Genomic DNA, 26797 nt, shown 5'->3' on the forward strand with positions numbered 1-26797 from the left:
ATCCCTCACATCCTTCTTTATCTTGCAAAGTCACAGCCTTTATCTGGAAGTCGAGATAAAAATACATCCTGTGCCCTGGGGTTTTTCAGCTTTCTGTCCAGAACTTTAAAATGCACAGAAAGACATTTTGGAGAGTTCCACCTGTATTCTATGAACCATTAGCAGTTAGTAGTACTGAGGATTTAATCATTGTTGGCAGACTCTGACCTAACTTGGTTATAATCAAGAGCCAAAAATACATGGACACATGGATAATGAGGATCTGAGTAGTCGGGAAGGAGAGAGATGCAAGGTTAGGTTCTAAATATTTCCAGTGTGAACTTTCTGATGTTCGGGAGGGTCTGAAGGGTTATCCACTCATTATGTTTGTGAGGTTTCTGCCTACCATGGCAGCTGAAGGTGCTCCCAGGGTCTCCACACGTCTGCCCTCTCCAGTGTAGGTTCTGTGATGAAGAACAAGGGTGGCAGGGACTGCGGTGTTTTTCATATTCATTATACCTAGAGCTTTTATTTCATGTAGACAGTCTGTGAATTATAATAGACACCTTTTCCATATGTATAATCTTAACCAAGTCCTTTCTCCTGTAGGAATTTATGATGTATAACAAGATGAGAGCTCAAACCTCAGATGTGAGCTTCTCACCACATTCATTAAATTTCTAGCCTCTCTATTTTCATATGTGAAACTTTTGTGCTAGGAGAGGGAGGCTGCCTTGAGTATTTCATCTTACCCCTTAGATCTGCCCTCAAAAGTCACAGTTCCCTTCAAAAATGGGCTTTGCGTAGTCTTTTGATGATCTCCACTGGCACCCACCACATGTCTTCCTCTTAGAGGAATGATAATACGAGTGTCTGTAATGTTAAGTGTTTACCATGTAGCAGGCACTGTGCTCATATGTGGTTACCAGTCCTGACAATACCCTTGAGGAGAGTGCTGTTATTATGCTGATTGTTTTTCCCAAACCTGCTTTCCTTTTCCTCCTTTGCACCCACAGCTTTGACGTTCCCAAATCACCGGGGCTCTCTGCTGTGACCAGAGGACTTGGCAGCCTCACTTTGGGGGACAAATTGCCAGTCTGATCTAAACTATTCAGCGCATGAGCTCTTATGGCCACCAGGTGGGAGTATTGGGATTATAAAGAACTCCAGTAAACAGGTTCAGTGCAATTGTGTGGAGATCCACCTGGAATAGTCTGCTTGTGATTTTAACAGGTAAAATACCTTTCTAAATCAAAGCCATATTTCTTTTGTAAAAGCACATTTTAAGTATTTCAAGATACCAGAAAGTGAATTATCTCAGGAGCATTGCACTGTTTTGAAGATTTTCTACATGTTGGAACTCTACACACACCCACCCTTGAGCATAAACATCCTTAGATTTACAGTTATTATTAATTCTAATGGTTTCTGTGAATGCATAGTTTAGGGTTTCCTAGGCTGGTGCTTCTCACATTTGCTCCCAGTAGCAGAGGAGAGACAGTAAACATGTCTCCCAAGAACTGTGGACTCGCCTACAATGGCCCCTGGGGTCATTCAAAGCCAATACTGCCTTTGAAGATTCAGGTTTCACTTCACAAGTTGTGCAGTTTTTAATATATATCAATGTTTTTAATTACAAAAATGACATTAAGGAACACAGCCATGGCTGGGAAATGTGGCACACTTATCCCACAGTCAGTTTTGAGAGACTGGCTTTAAGATTTCTAGAAGGACAGGAAAAGAGTAGACATGCCAATAGGGAGCTCTTCGATGTATGTCTCCCTTGGGATTTCCAGGTGGTTATCTTCTGTGATGTTTCACTTCTATTTGTTGCATCTTGGCCTTGCATATTTGTTTTTATTAATAGTTTGGCTGTTTTTCCAATAAGCATGGTTTTACAAAAACATGGCTCAAATTTTGGCCTTTGGTAATGCCCTTTCTTCAATTCCCAGGATTACACTCACTCTTACTTTCATGATAACTCCAGACTCCTTCCTAAATTAAACCTTTTTGATGAGACAACTTTCTTATTTCCACACTGTTCATGTTGTGAGACTTTTTTGTTTTAAAAATAACTAATGTATATAGCAATCCTGCGACTTTTAGAACAAATTTAAAACCATTCCTATACAAGATCATCACAAATGATAGGAGAAAAGCATGACTAATAAAAACTGAACTATTAATATTTATAATAATAATATTAATAATGATGGTGATGAAAAATGATACATATGAAAAGAAGCCAGGGAGAATGTTAGTTCATAGGATCTTGATTCAGGGCCCATTCTTTATCTTCAGACATCCTGAATTTTTGCCAAACTCAAAACAGAAACGACTCTGGTGACTGGAAACACATTTTGGTGAATTAGCACATTAGCACAATTAGAAGTGCTTTGCTGCTTTATAGTTTTATTTCAAACTCTCTTTTACTCCCCCCCCCCATATATATATATTCTTTATTATCTAGTATCTTTGAGATGTTAGAATTAGTACATATCTGCAGGCAGGATGCTGCAGAATGCTTTGTCAACATGACTGACACAGGAACTTATTATCTTCATGTGATTTCAATATAGGATTAACTCAGGGAGGTCAAACGTTTATTGAAAATGCCATGTTCTATGACTTTCATGTTACCAGTTGTGGTAGACTGTATTATTTGTTCAAAACATTGTTTCTACAGAATCCCTCACTGGGGAGGGAGTTGAATCTGTCAGCCTTGGCCTCATACCTTACTTTGGCCAATGTAACACGTGCCTCATTCAAGACAATGCTTTAAGAGCCACCTCACCATTTACTCCCTGCTCTTCCCCTCTGCAATGAGAACAACATCTCCTTCCATCTGGATCCTGGGGGGAGAAAATCATGTGAAACAGAGCCACAGCATATCCTTATGCGGCAGAAACAAATCTCTTTTGTTAATCACTGAGATCCTGGGATCATTTGTTGTAACCTAACAATGGCTATGTGATGTACCAGTGAAATCTTTATCAGGCCATTTTACCTATCCATGAACGATGGTAGTTGGTCCTACACATAGTGTATCTGTATTATATATTAGTCAATGCAAGAGCAAATTTAGCTGGAGATCAGTAGCCATTGATTATGTTCAGCAAAATCCTTTTTTAAATTTTACTTTTGAATACATATGTATTCATAGGATATGTAGAGTCTAATTTTTCCACATTCTTCCTCTTCCACTACAAGTTTTTAGAAAAGCCCCATAACTAGGTTTGGTATACAGACACATAATACATTGTCTAATCAACTAGTTTTCCCAGCGTAGTTATATGGTATGATGAAGCAGCCAAGATTCCTGGGTTTCAAGGGGCTGTAGGTCGGGTTCCCTGGAGAGAAGAATTTGAGATGGAGATGAGTATATAAGAAGTTTACTAAGGAGAGCCCTTGGAATGAATACTTATGGAAGGGAAGCAAAAGGAAGGGAAAGGAACATGATCGAGCACAAAGAAAATTTGAGTCATAATGTAGTCTGGACTCACCCAACCTCACAAGGAGTTCTAAAACTGGGGTGGGCCTTCAGAGTTGTCTCAAGTTGCGATGGTTTTGTGGGTGGGGTGGAAACTTTATACTGTACATTAACCAATCATTAGATGTGGACTTCCTAAGGGTGCACGACCTCAGGCAAGGCAACTCTCTAGCTGAGGTAATCCCCACAGAGGGCTGACAGCTCGACTCTCTGCTGACCACACTCTGAAATTCTGGGGGAATAAGTCCTTTGTCTCAAAGGGGTCCTGGATGGCACACCACTGCCTCCCCTGAAATCCTCCCTTTGGGCTGCTCAGATTCATTTCATTATGAAAGTTCTGGGAGCAGATCTTCCAGGATTTTGTTAAGCTTCTTTCCTGAGGGAAACTTAAAAGAGGAAGATTGTCCGGGTGTGAATGACAGCCCCTGTTGCTGTCATTGGTCTTAGAACTGCAACTGGAATTCACTCTTGCTCCCATGTGATCCAGTCTAGGTGACTCTCATTCTCAGCTTCTCTGCTGGTTGCTGGCAGCCTACCTACCATCATGATTTTGTCTCTGGTGACCATGACCTTCTCAGGCTGTGGCTTGAATATTTGTCCGTTTACTATCAAAATTGAACAAGGGAGTACACAGAGGAGCTCATCATGTAACAGTAGCTCTTACCTCCTCTTCATGATTGGAGTTGGTTATCTCAGCCAGGTTGTAGCTCCATTTCTTGTTTGCTAGTCTCTCATCAAGAGGGTCCCAAAGTGTCAGCTATAACTTGTGGGACTCTTGCTGTGTCCTGTGGGGAAAGTTTGCCCTTTGTAAATTATGACCTCTAAACCTGCAGAACCCAGAACTGGCAGGTCAGTAAGCACAAATTCTCCAAGTGGATTACTGGGAGTTGTAGCAAATAGGCCATTTCTGCTTTCATCCCTTGATTCCTGGACCCATGTAGTCTATTTATTGGGGGCACAATACAATATAAGTCATCTGATAATGTTTATTGCAGGATCCTGGACGATACTGCCCTATCTTCCAAGACTTTGGAAAGTGATATGTGCTAATAAGAAAAAAAAAAAAAAAAAAAAAAGCAGAGAGGCAAAGGGAAGTATAGGATGGAATGTTAAAATTGTAGAGTAGCCTAGGCAGGCCTTTCCTAACAGTGACATTTGAGTAAAGATCTAAAGGAAGAGAGAAATCTAGGGTAATTTTATTCCAGACTCGGGGAGCAGAAAGTGCCAGGCCTGTGGTAGTAGTCTTCCTGGCATGAAGTGGTCAGTGTGCCAAGAGTGGGGAAAGAGAAGCCTGGTGTCAGTGGATGACATTAGAGTGGTGATAGGTGACCATATCATGTAGGGTCTTAGAAGTTGTTGTAAAATGTTTGCTTGTACTCTGAGTGAACTGAGAAAACACTGGAAAATCCTGAAGTAAGAAATCCTATGATATGATTTAGGTTTTACCAGAATCTCTATGACATGTTATTGAGGATAGAGCAAAAGGGAAAAGGGGGAAGCAGAGATACCAGTGACAAGGCTGTAACCTTAAAGGTAAAAGGTAAGAGATGGTGGTGGTTGGACCAGGATGACAGTGACAGTGGGAGTGGTTTTACCGATCAGAGCTTCCAGAGGCACCAGTCATAATACGTTCAATGTCAGGAGGGCTTCTTAGAATTGTATAACGTGGCAGTACTGGATTAGTAAAATTCTTGCTACATTTTGATGTAGAGGCAACCAGATTTGCTGCTATAGAAAGTGAGAAGAAAAAAGGTTTGAAGGATGGCTTGAAGGGTTCTGGCCTGAGCAACCAGGAAGTTGGGGTTGCCATGAATTGAAATGGAGAAGACAGTGGGAGGAACATATTGAGGGGTGGGAGCAATATTAGGAACTCAGTTGTCGACACATTAAGGTTGAATTGCCTTTGAGATATTCAGTCAGCGCCTAGATCTGTGAGCCTGAAAACCACGGGAGGTGTTTTGAGTTCCATACTTGGGAATCATTAACATAGATAGAATTTGAAGCCCCGAGGATGAAGGGGATGGCTTACTAAGTGTGCTGAGAATAAATGAGATCAGCTAAAGAGTGAGTGTGCGTGAATTAAAAAAGGAGACTGAACCAAGCGAGAGACTGAACCAGATGCACTCCATGTTCAGAATCCGGGCAAATGAGGAGGATCTAGCAAAAGAGACGGAGCAGGAGCAGTTCAGAGATGGGAGAAATCCAGGCCAGAGAGCCATCTTGGAAGCCAAGTGAACAGGGTGCTTGAAGAAGAGACACAGAAGGAATGAAGTAGCCAGGCATAAGTTCTTGGGGACTTTTATCAGGGTTGGTTCTCTGGACTGTTTAAATCTCCATATTTAGTATAGTGTTAGATAATGCCATGCAGCATCAGGGCATGTGCGTTCTTGCATCCCGTTGGAACTTTGACAATAAAGGTCCAGCTTATCATTTTCAGAGCAAGTCTGGTATTCTAGAGGAGGGATCCACAGGCATTGAAGACATTTCAAAGCATGCAATCAGGACTATAGTTCTCTCATTTCTATCTTTCTTAAAACACCTATTTTAACAAGTTGTTTTTGGGCCCTTGCCTGGAAAGCTAAAAAAAGCCAGAAGCTGTCTGTTGTTTTAAGCCTACAGCCTAGCACGATACATGAGAAGAATGTGACAACATCCATTGCTGGATTTATGCTGGAGCACGGCTAAAGCTGTGCTCAGAAGCCCCAGCAAATAAAAATAACATGGAAATTCTTTAAAAGAAAAGACTTTTAAAGCATTCAATGCTATTCTTTTCAAATTTAAGTTTCATTCACAGGAAAGTTATTGAAACTGTTATACCTTTGAGAAAATTTCTTTTTAAAGTTAAAGGAAACAAAAATTTACGTTTTTAAAAGATTTTTGAATAGCTTATTATGAATAAGAAACTTTGTTAAGCAACTAATCTATTTCTAGCATATTTTGGTTAGACAGATATTTATGAAAATTAATTTAATTAATTTCTTAAAACTCTGGACTTAAATATTATCAGAAATAACTGTGTGTTACTGAATATTGCCCCAATCTGTATTCTATAGACCCCAAGTCCTTTTACAAGGTCTTTTTTTTAGCATCTTAGTGAATCTGTGGGTTGAGGCCATAATCCTTTTTTTTTTTTTTTAAGATTTTATTGGGACACCTGGGTGGCTCAGCAATTGAACCTTTGCCTTTGCCTTCAGCTCAGGGTGTGATCCTGGAGTCCCAGGATCGAGTCCCACATTGGGGTTCCTGCATGAAGCCTGCTTCTCCCTCTGCCTATGTGCTTCTTTCTCTCTCTGTCTCTCATGAATAAATAAAATCTTAAAAAAAAAAAGATTTTATCTATTTATTTGACAGAGAGAGAGAGAGAAAGAGAGCGTGAAAGCACAAGCAGGAGGAGCAGCAGAGGGAGAGGGAGAAGCAGGCTCCTGCTGAGCAGGAAGCCAAATGCAGGGCTCCATCCAAAAGTCCTGGGATAATGACCTGAGCCAAAGGCAGACGTGTAACCCACTGAGCCACCCAGGCACCCCATAATCCTTCCTTATAACCTCTGCTAAGTGATGGAATAGGGCCGGTCGCTTGATGACCCCTTGAGAAACCACTTGGGGGCGACATCTCACGCCAATCCCCATGGCCTGTGAGCCCTGCCAAAGGGAGTGTTGGATCCCCAAAGCCCCAAACCTTGGTTGAGAAATCTGGGAGTGGGCAGCCCAGTTTGGAGCTGTTTCCTTTCTGCTAACTCAGCCCCGGGGCAGCTCTTTTTCCTTGTGAAAACAGGTCCTTCACCTGCTGCTTGAGGCTTTTTTTTTTTTTTTTCTCTAAAGCAGGAATTTTCCAAACATGAGCTGCTGGCTTATGATAGCAATTCAGTGAGGGGGGAGAAGGGTGGTATTCATAATTCCACAAGGACAACAGGTGTGAGCTGGAACTGTTCCGGACAGACCAGGACATGTATGTACTCACCCACTAGTTTGAGACCAACATGAAAGAGAATGGGATGGAATCAGGACAGAAAGGATCAGTGTGTCATTTTTGAAATTACGAATAGTGTTTTATGAAACTTGCCAGGAGCATTTCTTATTGGAGTGAAAGACAGAAATGTTGGAAAAGTCATCTCTCTCTAGGGCTAAGACTGGTGTGTAGAGGGGGCCCTGGAGGAGGTCATTATGCTTTCCTTCTGCTCTGTTGTTCTCACCTGGCCCACCTCCTTCCACCCTGAAGTTCTCTAACAAAGCAACTCTCACCACTAAAGTCCTCCTGCCTGAACCCCAGTACCCAGCCTGGATTAAGCCAAGTTCTCTAACACCTAATGCTTACAGGATAATACTTTTCTTGCCTGGAATCATTGAGAAATATGAGTGGCTCATCAATCATAAGGGAATTGAAATGTGGTGAAATAGAAGAAGAAATAGAAGAAATATAAATATACATATTTTTTTCTCCACTAGCTCCTTGAGGGTAAGAGCCTTCTGAGAGAATAGCACCGACCTAACAGGTAGAGGCTGTCAGGAGCTGCTTACTGAACGCCCCCTGCTCCGATGACTGGATTTCCCCTCCCAGCCTGCCCTGCGGAAACTGATACCCAAACTGAAACCTGAGTGTGCTGTTTCCTAAGTGATGTAACTGCCTGGAACCACTCCAGTGTTTTCTCTCATAAGGATAAGTGTCCAGTAGGAGAAAATGTACATTCTGGAAGTAATACTGCAATGGGGGATAATTCACATAAAGCAGTCAGCTCAGTGCTTGGTGTCCAGGAAGTGCTCAGTAACCTTGACCTGCTGTCAAGACTGTGAAGTAAGCAGAGTAAAGATAAAACAACACAGGGGAAAAAAAAAATGGTGTCCCTTCACAGAATGAGGTAAAGCTTTAAAACTTAGGTTGGTGGTTCTGTTGGTTAGGTAAAAATTAGTGAATTATTTTTAAGTGATTCTGTTGGTTTGTCCTCAGGACCCTTGACCAACTTACTTTTTTATGTCTTCTCTGTGCTCTCTCTGTGCCCAGATAATGCAGAGCCAGGTTTTTGCCCCAGGTTGAGAGGCAAGACTAATGGGTTTATTAGCTCCAGGGCTACTTCCTCTGAAATGGAAATATCTGTGGTTTGGAGCAGGGGGGCTCCTGCTCCGGACTTTGCTGGTAGTCTGAGATTCACGGCCTTCCAAGCAGATGAGCAGGGATTCTCGACCTCAGCACAGTTGACATTTTGGGTGGGACAGCTCTTTGTTGTGCGAGGCTGGCCTGTGTGTACGATGTTTAGCAGCGTGCTGGTCTAGAGTCATTAGATGCCAGGAGCATCTCTATCCTCAAGTTGTGCAAACAGAAATGTTTTCAGACATTACCAAATGTCCCCTGGGGGTGAAAATGGCCCCAGACAAGAACCACTGAGATAAAGGGCGAAATTTAAGATAATAGTCCCAAAGCACACCAGCATTAAGTAACTTTAAATATATATATTTGGACTCCAATGATATATATATATATTAGTCCATATGTATATGGACTTAACAAGTAGCCATGTTAAAGGACACTTTTGCAAGTTTCATTACTGCTGCTGTATTATGAATAATATAACTGAAAATGTCTCACCTTTTAAAATGCAGCAAAAATCAAGAAATGACTCCCTCACATTTCCCACGTAGTCCACGCCCAAGCACTGCCTTCTGCTTACAGTGTGCACTTCCCTTCCTGGGCAAACTCCGACTCCCTCTCTGACGCCCAGCTCACATGTCACATTTTTTTTTTAAAAGAATTCCATGTGTTCCGGTGGCATTTTATGTATATCTTCTATCGCCATTTTTACATTTCATTATAATTATTTATGGGTCTGTTTCCCCAGCAAGGGTGGGGACTGTCTTGTTTTCCACTAGCAGCCCTCACGCAGCAGAGCACCCTTCACAAAGCTTTTCCACAGTACCTGGCTCAGAGCCGGTTGCCAGAGAGGCTGTGTAGAAGGTGAATGTTGGAGTTTCAGTCTTCTGCTTTTTATTAACTCTGACTTTGGAGGAGTCACTTAACTCTGAAAAATTTAGCTTCTTCACTCAGAAAATGAAGAATAATATTTGCACCTTGATGGGTAGTGTTGTGATTTAAAAGCATGGAGTTATGTTGGTGCTTCTTTGGGAAATGAACTGTGGCCTGTGGTGGGCGAGGAAATAGAAAATCCATCCCTAGAGTTTTGTAGTTGGGCATAGCATAGTTTTGACTGAGGACCCCAGAAGAAATTTTATGCATTATTAATTATTTGATTAGGACTATGTAATAATTTCATGATGACATGTCTGAAAAAATATTTTTCTTAATTCTACTTTAACTCCCAGAAATATATCCAGTGAACTACATTCAGGGCTGGAGGGAGGCCTAAAAACTGCCATTATTTGGATATTACTGTTTTTGAGACCTCATTAGCACCCTAGGCTGAAGAAGCCTGGTGACACTGGCTTATATCCTCCTAAGTTGGGGCAGGGGAACTGTATAGGGAACATTTAATTACATTCCTGTGATTCATCTGCTCTCTGCATATTCCACTGGGAGGCAACTTGGAACAGAAAGATAATGGGTTCTGGGGCCAGATGATCCACTTGCTAGTGTATAATCTCTGACAATTCGCTTGTATGTCTGAGCCTCATTTTCCACATCTTTTAAAAATGAGAATAATAATAGTAATATCTCTCTCATAATTGTTTTTGAAAATGTAGAGATCACTTACAGTGGACTTTTAAGAAAATGAAACTACTCTGTATGATATGGTAATGGTGGATACATGTCATTATACATTTGTCCATACCAATAGACTGTATACCACCAAGAGTGAACCCTAATGTAAACTATAGACTTTGAGTGATTGATGTGTCAGTGTAGGTTCATGAATTGTAACACATGTAGCACTATGGCAGGGAATGTTGATAATGGGGGAGGCTCTCCATGAGTGGAAAATCTCTATGCCATTCCCTCAATTTTTCTTTGAACCTAAAACTGCTCTAAAAAGTAAAGCCCATCAGTAAAATAAAAAATAAAAGAGGTTGCATATATAAAACATCTAACAAGGAGTACTTGCCCAATATTAGCTACATTTCATTCACAGATGACAGAGAACATTGATATATCATCTACTGTCTACCATGTGGTATGTTCCCGACTTGCCTCCTTGCTCAAAGGCTGTGAGGCAAAGACCCCTGAACCCATGCCAGAAATTCTTCCAGTATTAATAGGGGGTCTTATTATCGCCTAGCCATAATAACAATATCAACCACAACAAACATGTAGCAAATATTATTGTGCTTGCAATTTTCCACATGCTTCAACAACATAACTCAACAATCTTACAAAGGAAATCCTATTATTACCCCATTCAACAGATTAATTGAGGTGCAAATGGGTTAATTGTACAATGTCACACAGTTGAATAGTGGGGGGAACCGAGATGAAAAGCACAGACATAAAAAAAATAGAAAAGAAAAGAAAAACACAGACACCTGCTATTGGAAGTACATCTTCTTAACCACTGGGCCTCAGTCTGATGGCAGGTCATTGCTTTGGTCACTTCAACAAACACACACTGAACAGTTATTTTGTTCCAGGCCTTGAAATTCTGAGTGAAGATAAATAAGATGTACTTGCAGTCTTCAAGGAGTTCACAGTGTAGTAGAGGAGACAAACCTGTAAAAACATGATTTCCACGTAAGGTCATAAGAACAACAATAAAGGCTGGTGTTGAGTATAACAAAAGCATCAACGTGGCAGCTCTCTGGGCAATGTCCTCCCAAGAGAGGAAGGAGCCCCTTGAATGGATTAAATAGATGAACAGCCTTGCAATAGCTGTGAGTACTCAGCAACAGGTTTGGCTGGTCAGACATAGATAACTCACAATAAACTTGGCTTGAAACCTATCTAAAGATAATTCAGGTTTTCCTCAGTCACTCAGTTCATTATTTTACTGCCTGGATTATCTTTGAAAAAAAAAAAAAACCTGATAGTAAAATATTCTATGACTTAGATGGGAGGCGGTTGCTGATACTTGCTCTTATTATCAATGAAACTGATAAACTAAAGCAGATACTCAACTTGTTTTACAAAAATTAAAAAGTACTGTCCTTTGATGTTTATATCTTCTGATGAGACTGTGTTTTCTGCAGTATTAGACTGCAATAGGGTGATCTCAAGCTTTGTTCTCACCAGGAGGAAATTAGAAAGAAATGGTACAGATTATGTCCTTTCTCTATGAGGCCATCTTCTATGTTTCATCTGCTTGTTTTGTGAGTTGTTAGGGAAAATGTGAAATGGCAGGACACTTCAGGAAGGTTGCCTTCCAAGTGGATTTGTTCTCTGCTAATTTTCACCGTTGGCCTGGGAAGGAACTGTGGTCTCAGAGAAAAAGCCATTATTCTAGGAACGCCTATCTGTAATGAGTGCATTGTGGCTTTCAACCAACACATCATTTAAAGGATGGAAAACTGGTGTGTGTACTCAGTGCCTGTGGCTTTCCTTCCACCTGAGGGGAGAAATGAGTTCTTCTGAATTCTAATGCTGCAATCTGCAAAGCAGTCCTTGCCTCACCAAAAAAAAGACTATGAATTTAGGGAGGCTTCTTACGCAGATCTCCCAGGTAGCTGGATTAAAATATGTAGGAGGAGTTTCAAGCATTTTATAAAAGCCAGTAAGAGAGGATTGCAAGCATGGTGAAATTGCCTTCATTATGAAACAAGGTCTTCTGTTGTGAGAGGAAACATTCCACGGGGACTTGCTGGTGGCCCTGGAAAGGGAAGGTACTGTCAGGGGACAAGAGGTCTGCTGAGGCGGGGAAGCTATGCTGAGCCAATGCTTTCTCTTGTACTAACAGACTCTTAGCATTGCAGAAGGCATTTCAGTGAACTAGGGCGGTGCCTCTCAAGACTTTTTTTTTCTCTTTGTCCCAAACACCTGGCAGATACGAAATATTTTTAGAAACTGAGGAGAGGGATGAGGTTGGCAGGTGGGGAAAGCAAGGCAGTTTAAAACAACAACAACAACAACAACAACAACAAACCAAGCAGGTGAGTGGGAATTTACATGATCAGCTGTGAGGAGCCAACTTTGTTCTGTGAGCTGCTCTCCTTTGGGACATCTGTGACTGAGGCCACCAGCCTCAAAAGTTATACTGGTTCAGATGTAGACTACTGCTGCGTATTTGTTGGTCGTAAGTTTGTTCTCTGGAATTTCTCAGAACATGTGTGCTGGCCCTTCCCCCATGACTATTCTTCAAATATTTGGAGTCAGATCCCCTTGAACACTTCTTTTCTAGATTAAGTTTCGGCTTTTTTTCTAGCCCATCCTACATCTCTTTCCAGGTCCTCGCCCTGTGCCAGGTGACACCAGGTAATCTGCAAAACAAATCCATGATAGTGTGTCAGCCAGTGGTAATAAGTTACTCTTATGTCTACAATTGCAAAGCAGGAAGAGACCTTGGAGGTCAGCTCTACCCAATTCCACCAAAGAACTAAAGAATGCCCTAATAGAAGAAAGGGCGATGTATGAATAGGCAACTCACAAAAGAAGAAAGAGAAATGATCAATGTTCGAACTGATAACAAGATGAATGCTGATAAAAACAACAAATGATCACTTTTTTACCTATCAAATTTGTAGATTAAAAAGATCCTCAAACACAGAGTTGGCAGGGGTAGAGGGAAGTGGGGACACTCATTCACTGTTGATGGCAGCATAAATTGGTATATTCTTTATCCATGGAAAAGAGTAGAGACTGTGTCACACAAGTTGTTGGTGGGTAAATTAGGACAAAAATGCAAGTTTCTGAACACTCAGCGTAGCACAGGGTATGTGCCAGGCCGCATTCCTGGGAAACATTTTAACGGGCAGCAAATCAAACAGTAACTAACCTAGGATAGACTAACAATACAATAAAGAAGCCAGCCTGCTATAGCTTTTTGCCTATTTCAATCCACTCCATATCATTTAATTTTACAGAAGAAGATCATCCCCAAATCAGTGGAGCTCCATTTGTTTTTTCTTATTAAGATAATGGTTTGTTAGTATTGTTTTGTTTGATGAAATACACACAAAAAGCAACCTGCTTTTTTCTTACTTTTGGTTGGTAATACTTTGCCTTCAAGGATGAAATTCTATAGAATCTAGCAACTTATTTCCAAAATTGAAGGATCCTTAAAGGACTAAATAATATTATGTAGCAGCTGTATCATTTACTATGAAGGAAGGAAAGAGAGAGAAATTCAAAGCAATATTATTGGTGTGAATATTTTGCATGGAAATACACAAAAAGTTCATTTTCTTAAATAAACCATTAATTTTGAAATAGTTTAAGGTTTATGGAAAAATTGCAAACAAAAAAAAAGAAAAATTGCAAACATATCAGAGTTCCATGTACCCCACACCCAATTTCCCCTAGTATTAACAGCTTACATTAGTATATTACCTATAACACAGTTAATGAACTAATATTAATACATTATTACTCACCAAGGTATTTTCTTTATTCATATTTCTTTTGTTTTTGTCTAATGTCCTTTTTCTGTTCCAGGATTCAATCCAGGATATAACGTTACATGAAATCATTGTGTCTTTTTAAGTTATGATATATTTGGTTATGGCAGTTTCTTTGATTTCCCTGTTTTTGCTGGCTTTCACAATTTTGAGAAGTATTGGTGAGGTATTTTGTAGAAAGTCTCTCAATCAAGACTTATCTGATTTTTTCCTTATGATTAGACTGGGCTTCTGAATTTTATAGAGGAAGACCAACAACAAATTGTATCAGGAGTATATGCTATCAATATGACTTACAGCTGTTGATGTTGACCTTGATCACCTGGCTGACGTGGTGTTTGTTAGGTTTCTCCACCATAAAGTGACTCTTGCTTTCCCCTTTTCATACTGTACTCTTTGGAAGGAAGTTACTACTATATGTGGCCCACACTTAAGAGATCAGGAGTTATGCTTGGCCTCCTTCTATGAGCCATTTTGAATAAACTTTTGTGAAATGTATAAGGTTTGTATCTAGTTTTATTTTTTTATCTTGCATATAAACGCCCACTGGTTGCAGCCCCATTTAACCACTATCCTTTCTCCATTGAATTGCCTTTGTGACTTTGTAAAAATCAAATAACTAGATTTGTGTGGATCATTCATGTGACATTAAAGGTTCATTTGAAGGTGATTTCTAAGAAAATTAGTCGGATTTTATTTTGCTAGTTTCTATAATTTAATTTTATCGAATCTTTTATTTCTACATATGTAGTTATCATGGTAGCCTTTGAGAGTGACACCTCTTAATAAGAAACAAAAAGTCTTGGGGCACCTGGAGTGGTTCAGTTGGTTAAGCGTTTGACTCTTAATTTCAGCTCAGGTCATGATCTCAGGGTTCTGAGATCCAGCTTGCCCAGCAAGGAACCTTCTCTCTTTTTTTTTTTTTTTTTTTTAGCAAGGAAACTTCTTAAGATTCTCTCTCCCTCTCTCCCTGCCTGCCCTTTCCTGCTTGTGCTCCCACTCTTGTGAATGCTCTGTCTCTCAATAGATAAATAGATAGATAAATAAGATATTAAAAATGTTGAAAAAAGAAAAGAAAACGTCTTTAACTTCAATTTCCTTTTCTGTAGGTAAGGTTAGCAGAATGTTAGGGTGAGAAAGGGAATTGAGAAATTTCCACTCTAATAATAGTGTTTGTCTTGCGAGAAAAACAAGATGCCCATGAATTACTTGCTCAGGATCAAACACTTGGTAAGTCATTAGGCCACTGACCAATGATCAGTGACTCACTGAGTACTCCCGCCAAGCCTGTCTCCCTATATGGTATCCTAGTTTAAACAGAGACTTCTGCCTTTCTAGATCTTTCTCCCCAGTCACACTAATTCATGGATATACATGCTTCTCAGCTGACTGAGTAAACATTGCATCATTCACAAAGCTAACTAGAAAACTAGCCCAGGTGTAATCATTCTGAGAAGCCAGGTTGGTAAAAGCATGGCATTAATGAGGTAACTCCTGAATTCTTGCACCCTTATTTTTGATCTGTAGCCAAACTGCATTTATAAAACTTCTTAGCAATCTTGGAAGCATTTGCTTCTGGTCACAAATGGAACTCAGTGAGAAAATGTTGGAGTTTTATATATAATCTGCTGTTATTGGGAAAAAAAATAGCTCAATGGGCATATCCTGATAATAATAAGTCAAGAAGATAATTTTCGTACGAGAAAAACAATAATGCACCATCCTTGTGTGGGTGAGCATTATATGAGGTGATTGCTTTGTTCACAAGTAAATAGACATATGAAGAGATCATGGATTACTGGATAAATGGAGAGAAAAGATTTTAGCTATAAACTTGACATTTTGATTTCACAAAATTTGTTTTTTAAAAGATTCTATTTATTTATTTGAGAGAGAGAGAACATGAGCTAAGGGGGAGGCAGATGGAGAAGGAGAAGCAGGTTCCCCGCTGAGCAGAGAGCCTGATGTAGGACTCAATCCCAGAATCCTGGGATCATGACCCAAGCCAAAGGCAGATGCTTAACTGACTGAGCCACCCAAGTGCCCCTCTTTTTTTTTAATATTTTATTTATTTGAGAGAGACTGAGAGAAAGAAGGAAGAGAGGGAGGGGTGGAGGGAGAGGGAGAAGCAGACTCCCTGCTCAATAGGGAGCCTGATTATGGGGCTTGATTCCAGAACTCTGGGATCATGATCTGAGCCAAAGGCAGATGCCCAACTGACTGAACCACCCAGGACCCCCATGATTTCACAAAATTTCTTAAATGATTAAGTGGATTTATAAATCTACAAATATTTAGGTTGCAATGCGATCACAAGATACATCTTAGTCTTTCATACATTATCTAAAGCAGCAAAAATGATGTTGGACAGTGAAAGCTAGCTTCATGAGTTGAGTACTTCATTTTACTCTTTTATTAAACTTTATTTAGATCTACTGCTATAATTGTCTTGCCATCTTTTAAAATATATTTGATTCCTTTAAATCTCTCCATTATTGCCAAAGCCATTATAATTAATTATTAAAATAATCATTTATTAGGCATCTACTCTGTGCCTCATAATATCCTAGAGCATATTTATGCTCATTATTCTTATGAAATTTTCACAATAATTCTGAGGTAGATTGTATTACTGTCTTCATCTTGTAGTGATTAAGAAAACAATAGTCCTATAATTTATGTTCAAAAATTGTCATGACTTGTACTTAACACATCCCAGTTGAAACACCAACTTCTCATGTCCCTGATCATACCAGGCTGTCCATAAGATTGAGTCATTCATTATTTCATACTAAGGCAAAAATGATGACAAAGTTTTGATATATCTGTATAGAAGAGACTTGGAGAAATCAAATGAAATCAAATCAAATGGTAAATTTTTCTGGGAGTGAAAATACACTATTGGGAAAAGGAGTGCAGGAGACAGGGAGGGATTTCATACTGAGGAATCCACTGTCCTTTCAAGTACATTTCTTAAATGTTTACCTGGTAATATGGTAAACCATCTCATCTGTCAACAAGAACAGTGTGTACCCAAGAATGGAGACTTGGTTTATTCAGGGAGTACTGCTAGTAAAAGTAATGGCCTATGTATGTGGTGGAATTTTCAGTACAAATTACCAACCCGCAGGTGGGATAAATGAACTAACTGTACTTCTGCAGCTAAGAATTCATAGGTGGCAATTATAATAATTAAAGTGAGTCCATGCAAAGGCTGTAAAAAGGTAATTTAGGTGGTGGTTAATAATGGAGCACTATTTTTGATCAAATTTCAGATGCTTGTTTTTATTTTCTATTTTTTGTCTACCTAAAATTAGACATATTTCTTCTGAGTTTTTGGTAATTGCAGACAAGCACTATCGGGAGCATGGCTTCAAGACTACATCTCTGTGCAATTTTGGCTTAATTGGAATGCTCACATTCTTATGGTTTGAGGCCATGGGAAAGCAAAACATTTTGGTGACCTAAATAATTTGATCCATCGAGGTCCTGCATCTCTTTAACCAAAACATTGTTATCTATGGCTGTTGCAGCTGGAGAAGATGGGTACTCTAGATAGCATCGTGACTCAAAGCAAGGGCTCTGGCCTGAGTTCTAACTTTGCCACTGATTAGTCTTTGGACCATAAGCATTTGTTTAACCATCTTGTACCTCAGTTTCCTCATTTTGTAAAGTTGGGGCAATAATAGCACAGCATTTATTTCACAGGATTGTTGTGAGAAATCAAAGAATCACTTGGAACAATGCCTGGCACAAAATTAGCATTCAATAAATGCTAGTTTCTTGATATATGTTGTGCTCCACAGTTCATATCTATATTTAAACTAATAATATACATTCTTCTCATCTGTTTTTCCTGAGTACATTCATCATACTTATTTTAAATGTTTTTGATAACTAAAATATATGTATTAACAGCATGTCTGTTTCTATTTTTTCTTTATAGTTTTTGTCTCCTGGAAAGTCTGTTAAATGTCTCCTGAAAGTACCATTGTATTTTAAGCCTTGTAGAGGCGTAGGGGTGAAATCTTTCTCCGGAGAGGCTTTACCCCTTCCTCTGCTAGGGAGCTGACCACTTTAACACAATCAAAGATAGATCTGACTGCTGGCTGCATTACAAGGCTTTTGTTTTTTGTTTTAGCTTTTATTTATTTTTTTTGAACAATGTTAAATTCACAGAAATGTAGAGCAGAAAGTACAGAGTTCCTGTATGTCCCTGACCCTACACATGTAGTGCCTTCCCCACTATCAACATCTCTTACCAGAATGGTGCTTTTTTTTTTTTTTAATCAGGGATGGTTCTACATTGATGCATCATTATACTCACTCTAGGTGAGTGAACCCATTCTCTCAGTTCTGACAAATGTATATGACAGGTATCCACCATCACAGTATCATAAAGACTAGCTTCAGTGCCTTAAAAATCCTCTATGCTCCACCTATCTATCCCTCCCAAGCCCAAATTCCTGGCAACTACTGATCTTATTTTTGTCCTCATAGTTTTGCCTTTTCCAGAATGTCACATGGCACATTATAGTCTTTGTGAGGTTCATTTCCAGCTCAGATCCATCCCTGTTTCTAGAGAGGAAGCCTCTGCTATAGACTGAATGTTTATGTCTCCCCAAAACCCATAGGTTGAAATTCTCACCCTGAAGGTGATGGTATTATGAAGTGGGGCCTTTGGAAGGTAATTAGGTCATGAGGGTGGAGTCCCCATGAATGGGAGTAGTGCCCTTACAGAAGAGACTCTTGTCCTTCCCACCATGTGAGGACTTAGTGAAAAGATGATTGTCTATGATCCAGGAAGTCAGCTCTCCAGACACTAAATTTGTTGATGCCTTGATCTTGGACTTTGCAGCCTCCAGAACTATGAAAAATAATGCATAATATTTTTGTTATAGCAAAACACCCTCCTAAGATTCCAATTGAGGACCTGTGGTGTCCACTGTGACCCTTTCCTCCTGGTGAGTCTTTTGAGACTCCAAAATCTTAGCTGTACTTTCACAGACGTTCTGCTTAGTTTCTTAATATCCTGTGCAGGCAGCATCGGAATTTGGGAAAACAGGTCAAGTGTCAGGCTCGATTTTCCACCCACTCTTCTCACTGGCAACCCAGACTCCTAAGAATCCAACTTTTCTCTCCAGTTCCCAAAACTGCCAAAAATTCTGTTGCCTTCTTGGCCTCTTGGTGACCTCCTGCCCACATCCACAGCCTGGCCTTTGGCTTCTTGCCCAGTGCTCAGAGTAGGCAAATGCTATCTTACCAGAGGAAAAAATCAGTTGCAGAATGCCAACTCTCCTAAGTTTCTTTCTTCTCCATAATCTTGTTTTTCAAGGATGAGTTTCCCCAGAAGTTCCTCTCGCCTTCAGGCAGATATTGTTTTGTGTACTTTATGCAGCTTTTGTAAACATCCACGGAGAGAGCGCTGGCCTTCATCTTGGTTGAAGGTGGCAGTCCTAACATATGTTCATGATAGATGTTTTTGTATTCCTTAGTTATTCCATGAAGATTAACAACAATATAAACAGTTTAGCCAAGCAATTTACCTATTCTATAAACCACATGGCTGATTTTATGGATGATTCGTCATTTGCAAGTAAATCTGTACTTTAATTAATTTAGTTTAGCATGTTGTTACCTTAACATATTTGAACATCTCATGTGTAAAGACTTGTGAATTTTCAAATGAATTTTCAAATTAATAATCTGGTGATCATAATCACCATATTTGTTTAGTATTTAGTATATGAATTTCAACTAACCAGTAGAGATACTATGAAAATATGATTTTATTTTTTGTAAGTCAACTTAATTTCCGTCTTGGGCTTCCATTTTACTTGGGTGGCAGAAACTTAGTCTTGGTTAATTTGTGGATTTCCCTAAGATTGTGTTTAAGTAAGAAGGGACTTATGTAGTACCAAAGCATCAGGGTTGGGAGGGATCTAATGCTTAATGTCATCTGTCCAGGATGTATCCAGGGACATAAGAATAATCCAGTCTCCCCATTCAGTAGTCCAGCCTGGCATTTCTTAACCATCACTCTTATTTATAAGGCCCCTTTAGATCTGCTGTGTTTCTCCATTTACCTTTTTTTTTTCATTCTTGAATATGCGAGAAACTCTCTGGTGCTCCTGAGCCAGTCTAGTGGAATGAGATTGTCCTAGCTGTCTAGACACTGTACCTGTTTGTTTGTTTTTTTTTCCCTATAGGGCTTTCTGCCTCCCTGGAGTTAAGTTCTGACTCTTTTGGATCAGTCTCCCAATTTCAAGGCAAAGGTAGAGGGATGATTCACAATGCTTTTCCCCAATATTTTGTTTTTACTATGCATCCTTTCAATTTTCCTAAACACTTACATTTTTGGAACTCAAAATCCAGCAATAGTTTGCTCTCTGTTGTCCCATGTATTCCCTGGAGCAATGATAACAGATTAACCTAGCTGGAAAGGGGACAATGAAATACTGGTGAGAAAAGCAAAGCACAGCATTGGTTACTATTTAAAAAAAAATGATTGTACTACATTCATTCAATAAACCCTTAATTATTGAGCTCCTAACGTATGCCAGGCAAAATGCTGGACACTAGACTGTAATGATGAATGAGATACAGTCCTCAGTTCAACTGCCTCCAGAGCCAACGGGAGACACACACAGACAAGAAAGAGACAGTTTCAAGATTTCTGGTGAAATACGGCAGAGTAAACACACATTTACTCATCCTCCCACCTCAAATTTTATAAAAGTAACAGTATGGGGTTTTCTGTTGTTTGTTTGTTTGGCACAAACCTATAAAGGCAAAGAGAGAGAGAGAGAGAGAGATACTTATAAGTAGAGGATATGGCAGCAATGGAATGTTGGAAACTAGAAAGCAGATGAACTAGTGGCAAAACTGAATTAACAATTAAAACTCAGGAAAGCTGAGAAGGCTGATTGAACTACAGGAGCTCAGAAAGATTTAGAAATACCAGAATAGGGGTACAGATGGTGTTGACAGTGGGAGGGCTAGTTGCAGGTCTGTAAGAGAAATGAATTGTCAGCCAAATTTCTACTTTCCAGGTGAGAAAGTGGTTGAGTCCACTAGGGGAGGCTAACTAACTAAACAAACAAACAAACAAAAAATGACACAAACAAAAACAATAAAACAACCTAGCCAGAGCACCCTACAGGGATGTGTACCTGCCTATTCCAATCAGGTTATTTAGTTTTAGTTGTGAGCAGACAGCCAAGGATTACCAGGCAATTAAGGAAAGCCTATGCCACGACCAATAGAATCAAATCAAGCTAACATGTGAAGAAAATAGAGATTATGTATGGAGCAGAAGAAAACTTTAAAAACAAACTTTATAGTTCATATCCACATGTGGTAGAAAGAGATATCGCATCTGGACAAAATGAGAAGGGCTCTAGAATGAAACTTCAGAAGACAAAAATTGCCCTTTGAATTTAAATAGAAAATTTTGGAAGAAAGTTTGGGAGATACATTTCTGGAAGAGACAATCTTCCAGAAAATCAATCAAAAATAAAGAAATGGAAAATGGAAGAGAAAAGGAAAAGATTGGCGATCAGGAGGCCCAACACTCTAATAAACAGGAGTTCTAGAGAGAGCGAATACAAAAGATGGGGTAGGGTACTTTTGAAGAAATAATGAAGAAGATTCCCTGAATAGATGGTATGAGTTTGTAACCTGACAGAGCTCCCTTATGCCCTACATAATGCGTGCCATGACATAACTCACACTGAAGCATGCTATTGCAACATTCCAGAACTTTGGAGATAAAGAAAAGATCCTACAAATTCTTGGGGATTAAAAACATACAAAAGATCCGGAATCAGAAAAGCACCAGATTTTTCACCTACCCCATGAAAAGCTAGAAGTCAGTGGAGTAATCCTTTCGAAATTCAGATGGAAAATTATTCTAGATCTTGATTTCTGTTCTGCCAAATTTTCTAACAAGTGTGAAGACAGAATAAAGACATTTTATTCAGGCATGTTTTAAGACTTTTTACCTCCTTAAGATATTTGTAAATGACTTATCTGATAAAGGGCTAAGAATCAAAATCTTTAAAGAATTTGTCAAACTCAGCACCCAAAAAACAAACAAAAAAAATCCAGTCAGGAAATGGGTAGAAGGCATGAACAGATATCTCTCCAGAGAAGACATACAAATGGCCAACAGACACATGAAAAAATGCTCCACATCACTGGGCATCAGGGAAATACAAGTCAAAACCACAATGAGACACCACCTCACACCAGTCAGAATGGCTAAAATTAACAACATAGGAGAAACAATAGGTATTGGCGAGGATGCAGAGGAAGGGGAACCCTTTTATGCTATTGGTGGGAAAGCAAACAGGTGCAGCGGCTCTGGAAAACAGTGCGGAGGTTTATCAAAAAGTTAAATATATATATATAAAAAGTTAAATATAGAACTACCTGATGATCCAGCAATTAATTGCACTACTAGGTCTTTATCCAAAGGATACAAACATAGTGATTTCAAGGGGCACATGCACCCAACCTTTACAACAGCAATGTCTGCAATAGCTAAAATATGGAAAGAGTCCAGATGTCCATCGATGGATGAATAGACAAAGAAGATATGGTATATATATGTACAATGGAATATTACTCAGCCATCAAGAATAATGAAATCTTGCCATTTGAGATGATGTGGATAGAACTAGAGAGTGTTATGCTAAACAAAGTAAGTCAGAGAAAGACAAATACCATATGATTTCACTTATATGTGGTATTTGAGAAACAAAACGGATGAACATAAGAGAAGGGGAGGAAAATAAGATGTAAATAGAAGGAGAAAAACCATAAGAGAGTCTTAATTACAGGAAACAAACTGAGGATTGCTGGAGGGGAAGGGGGTGGAGGGATGGGGTAACTGAGTGATGGGCATTAAGGAGGGCATGTGATGTTATGAGCACTGGGTGTTACGTGCAACTCATGAATCACTAAATTCTACCGCTGTACTTAATAATGCAGTATATATTACTTAAATTGAATTTAAAGACAAAAGAAAAACAATATTATCTCCTTTTCAGGAAAATACTGGAGAATGTGTTCCACAAAACAAGGAAAGAAACCAAGAAGAAGATACAGGATCCAGGAAACAAGACCTGAACCAGGAATGAGGCAAAGGGATGTCCAGGTAGGTTGACCAATTGTTCCAATTTGTCTAGACCTGAGGAAGGGGTGTGCGAAATGTGGGATTTTCAGCTTTAAAACTGGGCCAGTCTCTGGGAAATTAGGATGAGTTAGGTTATCCTACATCTAGGGTAACAGTGAGGAGAAGTCTCAGGCAGGGGGCTGGCAGCAGATATAGAACAACTGGACCAGACAGGATGGAAAGCTTGCTTTGGAAGGGTTGTCTGGAGGGGTGCCTGGGTGGCTCAGTGTGAGTGTTTGTCTTTGGCTCAGATTGTGATCCCAGGATCCTGGATTGAGTCCCGCATCAGGCTCCCTGCAGGGAGCCTGCTTCTCCCTTTGCCTATGTCTCTGCCTCTCTCTGTGTCTCTCATGAATAAATAAATAAAATCTTTTAAAAAATAGAAAGGTTGCCTATAAAATACATCCAGGGGAAAACACATACATTCAGACTTAACATACGTGTGTGTCTGTATTTTCTGGTGAATTTGCATGTATTAAATATTAAAGAAATTCCTCTTTTGGGAGGAATTTAAAGATAATTAAAGGCACACAGGCAATGATACCAATGAGGGTAGTGGAAACAATAGGGAAAACAAAAAGCTACAGATGAAAGAAAGCGAAATTGGGACATTAACATGGCTCTTTAATGAATTATATTTACATATGTTTAAATTTTAAACATATTAAAAAACTTGACTTATAGAATTATGAGCATGAATGTCTTTGAAAGAATATTTTTAAAAGTAGTTATACTTAACAGCTTATATTTTAACTTCATTTATATAATTGTCATTCAGTTTTTAATTTTAATGCAATCAAATGGGTTAGTTTTTCTTTTTTTTTAAGACTTTATTTATTTATTTGATACAGAAAGAGAGAGTGTGCACAAGCAGGGGGAGCAGCAAGCAGAAGGGGAGCGAGAAGCAGGCTTCTCCATCTCAGAGGGGAGCACATGGTGGGGCTCCATCCCAGGACCCTGGGATCATGGCCTGCTCTGATGCCAGAGGCTTAACTGAGTGAGCCACCCACATGCCCAGGTTAGTTTGTCTTTTATGATTTGTTTTTTGATATGTCTTAATTCCTTCGTGACTATGATATCAAAACATAAGGTACAGTGAAAGAATTGTTGGAGTACATGTATTAAATTTGAAACATACCGAGAAACACGAGTAATGCTATATATTGTTTTTTTTTTTTTTAAGATTTTATTTATTTATTCATGAGAATACACAAAGGGGAGAGAGAGAGAGGCAGAGGGAGAAGCAGGCTACATGCAGGGAGCCTGACGTGGGACTCGATCCCGGGTCTCCAGGATCACGCCCTGGGCTGTAGACGGCGCTAAACCGCTGAGCCACCGGGACTGCCCTATATATTGTTTTTGATTAAAAACACAAATAACTAAGATATATAAGCAGGGAATCACAATGGCAGTACTATTCTGTGTCTAACATTTTATTTCATTTTAAAATATGTGTAATGAACGAGGTGTTAATTGTAACAAGGTTTTAATTGGTAACAAAGTATCACTTTAAGTTTTTCTATAGTTTGAGATATTTCACAGTTAAAAAGAAAATCAACAGGCAGCCACAATATACAGATATACTTTATCTGTATATATTTATGTAAAGTATATATTTATGCAATACATATATATATTTATGTAAAATATACTGTATCTGTATATACAGATACAATATACTTTACCATAGTCCAAGGTACTTGGTACTAGGGCGCCCAGAGAAAGGCACCTAACCCAGATTAGGGGTGTTGGTTAGGAGAGACTTCACAAAGCCAGGGCATCCAAGCTACCACCATTTAGGGAAACACTGACAGCGCTGGAGGTGAGGGGCTGCAGGTAGAGCTGTATTTCCCTAAGAAATTAAGGGGCATTTGGGATATGCGTGTTGGGCAAAAAAAAAAGACCCTACAAACCATGTTCCCGAGGTAAGTGTGAATCGTAAAGGGTGTTGAGCAGCAAGGCCAAAGGGAATCCCAGGAGACCTGGTGAAGAACCTGGTGTCTGTATTTAATTGGTAGAAGCTCGAATTCTATACAAAATTGTCCCAACCTCCTACCCCCGCAACGATGCCTTCTGCCTCACTGAGCCTATAGTTTGTGCCTTTTCTGCCTTGTCTTTCTAGGTGCGAGCACAGTGCCCTGGCTCCTAACTGCTCTCCCTGATGTCAGGTGCAGGCCGCTGGGCTTCTCCGGTCTGGGCTAAGTGTGTCAAATGCTCCCTTTTCTGTTCCAACGGCGGCTCCCATGTGTCCCTCTGCAGTCGCAGTTCACAACTGTGAAGGATTTGTCAGTGTGTTTTTCCCTTTTAGTCTCCTTTCTGTGCCAGCACCCGTCCTCCTCTGCACGTGTGCGATTCCTGGACGCTGAGTCACGCTCGGGGCAGCCGGCCAGGGCCTGGACTCCTTTGCTGAGCCCTGCTCCCTGGGCCTTCCTGCTGTGCGGAGGGTCCCCTGCCTGTGTGTGCTGAGCAGGGCAGGCTCAGAAGTGAGAATTGCATGCTTTTCTACCCAAGTCCAGCTCGAGAGAGGAATGGGCTTGTGGTAAGAATCAGTGTGTATTTATCATGGCTCTGGAGGCTTGGGGTTTATTTTCCTCAAAGGTAGCTTTCTGAAATATTTGGAAATATTTGCTTAGTTTCACTTGTGTGATGTGGAGGCTCTTTCAATTTGGTGTCCCGAATCCCCTGTTTACACCTTCTAAAGCAGAAGTTATCTTTCTAGTGGGGAAACATAATTCAGTTTTGATATTAGGCAATATTTTTAAATGCTGTCTTTTTTAGAATGAGCTAAAATTTACATAAAGTGAAATGAATATAGGTAAATCCTAAATCACGGGTTTTGATAACTATATACTCCTATGTGGTTGTCACCCAAATCAAGTAAAGAATGTTTCCATTGCTCCCAGAAAATTCTCCTGTTCCTTCTATTAGTCAACTTTACCCCTATAAGAACTGCTCTTTTTCTTTTTTAAGATTTTATTTATTATTCATGAGATACACACACACACACACACACACACACACACACACAGAGGCAGAGACATCTGCCTTCTCCCTCCGGGAGGGAGGGAGAAGCAGACTTCCTTTGGGGAGCCTGATTCCATTCTTGATCCTGGGACCCTTATCCCAAGAGCCTGGGATCACAACCTGAGCCCAAGGCAGGTGCTCAACCACTGAGCCACCCAGGCATCCCGGCTCTCGGTTTCTATCACTATAGCCTAGTTTTCATGTTGCTGAACTTCATGCAAGTGGAATCCGAGAGAATGTATATTTTTGTGTCTTATTTCTTTTATTCAACATGTTTTTGAGATTATTCCACGTTGTGACCTTTTCTATTGCTGAATACCATCCCAATACATGAGTATTCCATTTATTTATCTATTCTCATTTTGATGATGATTGTTCCTACACACTAAATTTTAAAATAAATAAACTGTTTAAGTTTAGAACTTTCCTTTATAGTGGAGAATTTTCTTTATGAAATCAAAATTACATTCCTAACTGATTATCTAGAAAATTGGAATTAGATTCTCTGTTCGTATTCTGTAGACTTTGATTCTTTGAAAGATAGAAATTGGAATGTAAAGGAAAATGTGTTTTGGTGGGTCCCTCAGTTTCCATTCTGAATCTTTAAAGCCACATTAAATAATAATAGAACTTTGAACTCTT

The 26797-nt window shown here is 39.6% G+C and overlaps 1 long non-coding RNA gene across 2 annotated transcripts; it reads left to right on the forward strand.

Moving 5' to 3' along the window:
• The first annotated feature begins 1010 nt into the window (after positions 1-1010).
• Positions 1011-26797, forward strand: LOC144291569 (uncharacterized). 2 transcript variants are annotated; one of them, XR_013358893.1, is made up of 4 exons: positions 1011-1212; positions 23007-23113; positions 23983-24149; positions 25254-26797. It is a non-coding gene; the product is annotated as an uncharacterized LOC144291569 (long non-coding RNA). The 2 variants fall into 2 exon arrangements; XR_013358894.1 differs by lacking the exon at positions 1011-1212 and adding an exon at positions 20161-20228.

Source organism: Canis aureus, chromosome 20 (assembly GCF_053574225.1).
Source record: "Canis aureus isolate CA01 chromosome 20, VMU_Caureus_v.1.0, whole genome shotgun sequence".
NCBI lineage: Eukaryota > Metazoa > Chordata > Mammalia > Carnivora > Canidae > Canis > Canis aureus.